This window comes from Hipposideros armiger, unplaced genomic scaffold (genome assembly GCF_001890085.2).
Source record: "Hipposideros armiger isolate ML-2016 unplaced genomic scaffold, ASM189008v1 scaffold_58, whole genome shotgun sequence".
NCBI classification, from domain to species: Eukaryota; Metazoa; Chordata; class Mammalia; order Chiroptera; family Hipposideridae; genus Hipposideros; species Hipposideros armiger.
This window is the reverse complement of record NW_017731408.1, coordinates 1,430,666-1,438,641: the sequence shown is the minus strand read 5'-3', so window position 1 is coordinate 1,438,641 and position 7,976 is coordinate 1,430,666. Positions and strand designations below refer to the sequence as shown.

Sequence of the window (7,976 nt, the reverse complement as noted above, 5' to 3'; positions counted from 1 at the left end):
TCTCTCTCTCTCTCTCTCTTTCCTGGAGTTATTTAGTTTATGAATGGTCCAGGGCCATCAAGAGGGGGGTGGAGCTTCAGGTCCTACAATCGCTATCCAAGCTGTCACTGCTTTAGCCAATCCGAGAGAGAAGACAGGCACGCTTGGCCGACAGTAGCAGCCACCGCTGCGCTTGATAAAGGGGGTAAAGAGAGAAGTAAGAAAATTGAAGGAGATAGTAGAAGTCAAACGCTCACACACATTTTACAGCCCCCTCTTCTTTATCCTCCTCTCTTATCAGTTGCAAGGAAGAAAAAGAGTCTATATAGAAGGGACTTCCTGGAGATGGCTGGAAGAACGCGAGGGGAGTAGCAGTGGTTCAGAAAGGTTCACTTTTTTTTTTTTTCCTATCAACCTTGTGAAGAAGATGCAAACTCTAACAAAATGACTTTCGCTTGAAGGCAAATGGGAGGAGGAAGGGGAATTTGGGAAAGGACCTAAATTTTTCTAGATTTTTCTCCTCCAGCAGTCTTCCTCCCTTTTCTTCCCCTCCCCTCCCATTGTTGCCAAGATCGGTTGCTGCGTTTGTGCACCAGTGCGGGGCCAGAGTGGATATGCGGTGTGGGTTTATGACTATAAATCTCTTTTCAGTAATTTCCATATGCTATTGAAAAATGAGGCAGGGCAAAAATAGTACAAGCACCTTGCTTGATAATTACTTCATAATTAAGATTCATATATAGTTAGTACTATGACTTTATTGTTTCAAGGACTAAAGAGTTAGTATTAAAAATATGTTTCAGTTGTGAGACATGGTGCAAATTTATATATGGTAAAATTTTGTTGGATATACATTTAAATTAAAACAAGCCACTGAAACCGTTTTAAACTTAATATAAAGAAGGGCAGTAAATGTGAACCTGAGTTAAAGTTTTCTTAAAATGTCAGTGTTGTAAATCTAATTTTGAATATATTCTCAGGCAGTACACAGTTTCACTTGTAAAATGATTTTATTTTCATAATTGACTCTTGCTTTTAAAAGACTTCAATGCTGCAAAAATCTATAACTACCCTGTTATTGATTACACAGATGGCTTCACTCCTCCCTTGGCATTTCCATGAAACGCATGCCTGTGCTTTTAGTATATATATTATCCTTTCAAACTGTACCCATTGTAGCCTTTCCGTACTTGTGGATGAAAAAGCTATTAAGTATTTGTGATTTGCTTAGTATTGGGGGTTTCTGCTTGAACCTCAGGTGTCTATCTGGTTTCTGAGTCTTTTCAAGACAATCAAGTAGATAGAATTATTTTTGGTTAGAGATGGGATGTTATATTCTGCGGTGATGCTATATAAGAATAAAACTCTATGAAGCCGTTGGGACGAAGATTTCGTTTTGCAACTCCCCCTGGGAGGACTTGCTTTCTTACATCTGGACCGGCTGAATCTAAATTCAGTTGCATGGGGAAAGTTTCTTTCTCTCCTACTGGACGTCAGACAGTGGGACCTCTTGGTTCTTTCTTACACATCTGGTAGGACCACTGGTACCTTGTCACCCTTTCTAAAAACTGTTCCGTCCTTTATTTAAAAAAAAAAATCAAGTCGGATTCATTGCCTAGAATCTGTCTTCAGTGGCAAGGAGTTGTGGGGATCAGTCGGAAGTCAGCATACTCTAAACTCGTACACAGAGCTTTGGTCAACTTCACTGGAGTAGCCGAGACTCGGGGCGGCCGCCAGACTCCAGCCTTCTTGGGGGATGCAGCTCGCGTCTGAATCCTTGGCGGCTGAAGGATCTAGGGGAGCCGCGCAGCCTTCGGGGTTTGCGCGTGTGGAAAGCCCAGGCTCTGTCGGTAGCCTGGCTGTTGCCTGCGGGTCACGCCGGCACTCTGGGAAATATTACTGGGCAGGAGGGGCACTTCGCTGCGGGGCGTTGTGTGACCAGTCGGGAAAGGATTCCGAGTAGCTTCTCCAGAGAGCAGTTCCTGGGCGGAGACTTGTGGCGGGGCTAAAGGGTGCAGAGCTTTCCCTCCCAGACCCTGGAGGTGCCGCTTCTTCATCGCCTCTGGTCCACTGGCGGCTAAGGCCTCGCGCGTGGACTGGCCTGGCCCACGAAGTCCCTGGGAGTGAGTGTTCGCGCAAAGGCCCCGGGGTGATGGTAGAAGCCCATCCCCAGGGCTCCTGTGCCTCGCCGCAGCCGACCGGCTCCACGGGTAGGCAGGCGCTTAGCACCCAGTCCGCGCCCTCTCTTCTCGGGTGGGGCAGCCCAGGCCACGCCGATCTTCCCGCCACCAGTCATCTGGCACCCCTCGCCACCTCTCCTCCCGGCTCTGCCAAGCACAACTAAGTTTCCGCGCACCCTTGTCCCCGCGTTTCTCCCATTTTTGCATCCAGAAGGCTGAGGGATGATAAAACGTTACAAATGTTTTGATTTAAAAACAATTCATTACCAATTTACCCTGTCTAAGGTAGATGCTCTAGTAAATAATAAATCAGTTAAACAAAGGCGACTTTAATTTATTGCCGCGGTACTAATTAGAAACATCATTCCAGCAATAAACTTAAACACTTCCAGCAAATAATGCTCCCTCTTGCTGGGTCCCCTCTCCCCTCCCCCACCCCACCGCGCTCTCAGGCTGCCTCTGCCCTGCGAGCCGCGTCAGCTGTGTGTGTGTGTGTGTGTGTGTGTGTGTGTGTGTGTGTGTGTGTGTGTGTGTGTGTCCGTCCCCGCGCTTCCTCTGCTTGAATAATTGAAGGGGGGAAACGGTACCCGAGGAGGCTGTAATTGAAGAGCCCCTGTCACCTCCGCTTTTATGTATGTTAGTATAGAAGTCCATCAGCAGCTCCTTGATGGCGTATTAAAGCGAAGTGGCAGCCCCTTCTCCAGGAGATACCGTCGTCTATTAAAGGAGACCAAGTGAGAGAAAGAAACTCGAGAGGCTAAAAGCCACTTCAAGTCTTCAGACCCATTGATCTGTATTCTCTTGTTATAATCCGTCTCATCATACTTGAGTTAATGAGGCAAAAGAGGGGGAGCGAAATCGGATGGTTCTTGACAAATTCATTAGGGAGGCTGCAGGACATTTTATTTGACTGTTAAACATCTTGTTTGTTTGGTTTAGGCTGTGCCAACATCAGCATGCTTCTGCTGAGACCTGTGATGTTGGGCTAGCTACAGACATTCCTAAAAAGAGAGGGGGGACATTCAGGATGTCATTTGCTTTTGTTTTGTTTTGGATTTCCAGTAGTCCATAACCTTCAGACTTCTCTAGACTTTGCCTTCACCATCATTACACTGGGGACATTTTATGAGAATGGAGAGGGTGAGACTGAGGTGGGGGTGTGTTTTTAGTTACTATAAACTAAAATATGTATGTTTAAGCTTTAGTCTGAAAACTTCCCATATCGTTAAAAAATGAGTCAAGTTATAGCAATTACTGTACTAGTTTTTGAAAAATATGAATGGGTAAATTCCAGAAGAACAGCCAGGTTACATATTACATCCTGCTTTTACTTGATCATGGTTAAATAAACTTTTAATTATTAATTGAATTTGCTCTTGCAATGAAACACAAAAGTAAAAAGACAATGGAAATAAAATTTTAAGTATTTTATACAAATAAGATATTTTAAAAAGAAAAAAGGCATATTTTAATTTGAAAGTCTTTTATATTTAAAATTAGAAGCAATTTGGGAACTCTTTGAGTGGTGCTAAAATAAGGTGATGAGTTGACAGAATGCTTAAAAAATAAAATATTCCTAATTAAAGAATAATGGACAGTTAAGCTAGAATGCTAATCTTACATTTGATTCTGAGATACTAATACAGTACTTGATTTTCTCAAACTTTTTCTTGAAAAGAAACAGCACAACTGTTGTGCTTTCTTGCATGGAGAATTCAGTCATATTTTCCTTCAGCAATTGTAAACAACCTCAGCTTAAGTGCTTTGAGAAAGAACCCTTGTCTACCATTTACAGGAAAATAGTATGAAGGAAAAAAGAAAACGAATGCTCTTTGCTTGTCATTTTTATGCATTCCTGCACCACTGAGGAAGCTGGAACTGCTATTGAGAATGTATGAATTGGAAGGGAAGTGATGCAGCAGTTCATGTTGTGTTTCTCAGAAGCACAACCGAAGTGATGGTTGAAATCAGTGCTTCTGTGCATGTGACAGTTATAATCTCGTTTACATTTCCAGACAATACAGACTCCTTAATGTGTTTTCCTTTTTGCTGATCTTTACTTAGAAATGTGTTTGCGGAGTTAAACTTTAGTGCTTTTTTTTTTTCTTTATCATATCACTGAGATTTCAAAAGATACCCATTATTATCTGTAGAAATAGCAATTCAGTATTTCAATCATCTTAGCTAAAGAGTATACAGATTTTAGAGCATGTGATTTTATTTTTTAGGAAAACATTTTAGAATGATTCATAAATAATCAGATTATTGACTTAAAAAGCCCAACTCTCTGAAGGATTTGTACTTTTTTGGAGAACAGTGGACCACATATTTACCTGTATCTATTCTTAGCCTCTAAAAATCTAACATCGAAATATCTATGCAATTGCTAAATCTTTGATTCTTATATACTTAATCATTGAACATATTTATAAAAATCCTTGATTTTATCAAAAGAAAAAAATTTGGTCAAAATCTAAATGGGGAAATAAACAACTATTAAATTCTCAGAATTTAAAATTCCAGTGGAAACAGAAAGAAAAGTAAATACCCCAGGCAATTTCTTAGTGTATTAGTTGATGAAATTCTATTGAAGTAATTATATTAAAATGCCAGTAAGAAGATTTAACAATTGTCACGATTATACTATCCACATTGTATTAAAAGTCAAAGTAAAACTGTTTTTTCATTCTCTGTCAAATGATGTAATTTTTCCAAACTCCGAAGTATCATAGAGATTGTTTCTAGGCTATTGATAATTATTTTTCTGGAATGAATCTGGAGAATAATCAGTAACAGAACATTTTCTTTGAACACATCACTGTAGTGCCTATTAATTTGAAATGGTCAAAAATGCTGTTTGAAACAAGGTTTTTGGGGTTTTTTTTGTTTTTTTGTGTTTTGTTTTTCTCACAAAATAGCTTAAAAACAAAACAAAACAGAACCTTGTAATCTCTTTGATTGGTAACCTAAGGGTATTGTTCTCAGTTGAACAATTTGAACTTAAGATAATCTTCTGTCAGATAAAAACAATAGCTTTAACTTTGTATAGTAAGCCTATCAAACTGTACTGAGAAATAAATGCTTTGATATACTTTTGAGTATTGTACTGTGGGCCTTTTAAGTTTTTTTGGGTTACCTTGGACGATAGATATGATGAGTAATGTTTACACTTATTAGATTTTTACAAGTCTAATTCTTATTTAGTATTAATGGGAAATTGAAAGTTCAATATACGTTTGTTTTTGCCCCCAAGTTGAGTAACAAATGTATACATATATAAGTACTTGATTAAACTATACATAATTTTATGTCACCAAAGTGTACAATGAAAGACCAAAGAACTTGTACTCAGGAAAACAAAAGTAAGCAGCTTTTAGCCTGACTGAAAATTAAATACTATTGTATTATTGAGCTAGGATATGGAATTTAAGAAAATCTAAGTTAATCCGGCAAATATTTTTCAAGAGGTGTTTCATTGAACTTACTGTATTCTCACTTATGTTAGTATATGTCTCTTGCTCTAACCAAGAAATCATTTAGCTTTTTTTCATTTTAAGTATATACATTTTTGAGTTGTAGCAGTTACATTTTTTCATTTCCGTTAAACAGTCCTGAAAAATTGGGATAAGATCCTTCTTCCTTCTTTCCTTCCTCCCTCTTTCCGTCCCTCCCTCCCTTCCTTCTTTCCTTTCTTCCTTCCTTCCAATTTGAACTTATTAGTATACTATGAGGTAAATATTAAAATTCACTTGTCAAATAACTTTGACTTTCATACCTCACTGTAATCTTCAACAAACAACAGGGTGCTTTTAGTAGAGCCAAATCTTAACCATCTAAGGAATGATTATACAATTTGTGGATTATTATTTGTTTCTCTTCCACCTAGAGAAACAAATTTTACTGGTCTTTAATATCACTTACAGAAGATAGGAAAATCAGGATAGTCAGTATTGAACTTGATGTGAAACATATCGAAGCTTTTGATTTCGATTTGATTAAAGACATCAAATTTTGTGGTTTAAATGAGGTACAGTATTCTTTGTTTAATAAGCTACTACAACTGACTCACCTGTAGAGCGAGATTCTTGGGATCTTAGAGCCATCACCACTCCCATTTCTGCTTTCCCTTGTGATCAGTGTCAGGCATTTATGAAACAGATGATTGAGATTAGGGATGGAGATTATGCCAGTACCTATCGAGCTGCACTTGGCTGAAAACATAAGACTTGACATCACATACTATATCCCTCCCAGGTCACTTGAGACATTTTATGGACCTCTGTTTAAAATGATCAGTTAAGCATATCATATGGGTCATTTTTTTTGTTACATTTAGGAAAACTAGCCTTTTTAAACACCTTAGTTTATTTTAAAATATATTGATTCTTCAGCACTTCATCTATTTTAATATTAGTAGTAGTAATTTGGCATCAATCTTCTGCTAAGATTTTAGAAAATTTTAATGGACTTTTTGTTATGTTTAATGGAAATGTTAGCAATCTAACCTGTTCCTTTCTTTAAACATTGTGAATTAGAGTAAAAATGATGTGCTGAGAGGTTTCTCTGATTCGTTGTAGCGAGTTAAACAGCAACAACAAAAGTTCTTCTCTGGCTCTAGTCTATGTACTGAAGACATCCTTGTAGAAAAAAATGATAGAATATTTGCTGATATAAGGGATGGAAACTTTTCCTTTCGCCATCTGAAATAAAGCTAGGATATAAAACAGCTGTCTTGGCCTCTGGATATCAAGGTTCTGCCAGTCTGTTTCTTTTCTGAATTTCCCCTTTCTATCTTTTCTTATTATCTTTGGATCCTAAAGAGCCATTCTCTTATTTTCTGACTTTTTTGCCTGTAGACAAAACCTGGGTTAGTAGGTTTAAATCAACTCAGATAGAGTGAAAAATCTTTGATCTATGGCTACGACTGTTTTCAGATGATTTGCTTGCTGGGACCAGACACTATCCATGCCCTTTCACTTTGCTATCAGAAAGGCTACCAGATGCGTAGTTAATCATCATATTAGATAAGAAAAGGGCTCCAACCATACTTAATTAGAACTTCTATTTCTAATAATTATTTGTTGCAAAGTACCTTGTTGGCTACATGGTCTACAAATCTAATCGTTTCCATAAATTAGTAAAAAATTTTACCGTCAATTAAAAAAAAATGATATAAAGCTACATTTTTGTTTTGTTGTTGTTGTTTTAAATACCAGGTGGTTGTTGTCATGGAACTTAATAGGATAAGTAGAATAAAGACAGTATGAGAGTATCTAAGGAACATTAGTTTAGGGCCAAAAGGCCTGAATTTCTGTACTAGTTTGGCTACAAACTAAGTGAACTTGATCAAGTCACTATTTCTACTCCCTACTTTCTTGATTTTTAAATGGGGATATGGATTAGGAGTTTTTTCTACCTCCTTCTATATATAAACATCTGGAAGTTCCTACCATAACATGAGTAACGTTCTTGTTTATATATGTTTATATTAGTTGATTTCAAATCAGAAATCTGTCAGCAAAAATACAGACTTTCAGTCCTGCTCTATTATAGGTGCATGGAAGTTTTTAACATGAAATAAATCATAAGGAAGAAGCTTTCAAATAGTTATATTCCATATTTTAGACTTAAGGAAAAAAAATTACAGATTATATACTGGAGACAGTTGTGAGCGACAACCAAATTGGAATAAATTCTAATAGCATTCAGAATATTGTCGATAGGAGGTGAATCAAAAATATGAAACCAGAACAGGCTGTGTATTCTTATAAATATAGAAAGCAACATTATTGATTAAAGGTGTCCACAAGGTTAGCA

At 37.6% G+C, this 7,976-nt stretch overlaps 1 protein-coding gene across 1 annotated transcript in view; it reads left to right on the top strand.

The window, feature by feature from the left end:
* Window positions 1-7,976, top strand: part of LRBA (LPS responsive beige-like anchor protein) — a 610,319-nt gene that overhangs the window by 365,391 nt on the left and 236,952 nt on the right. The gene's annotated exons all lie outside the window — the stretch shown is intronic.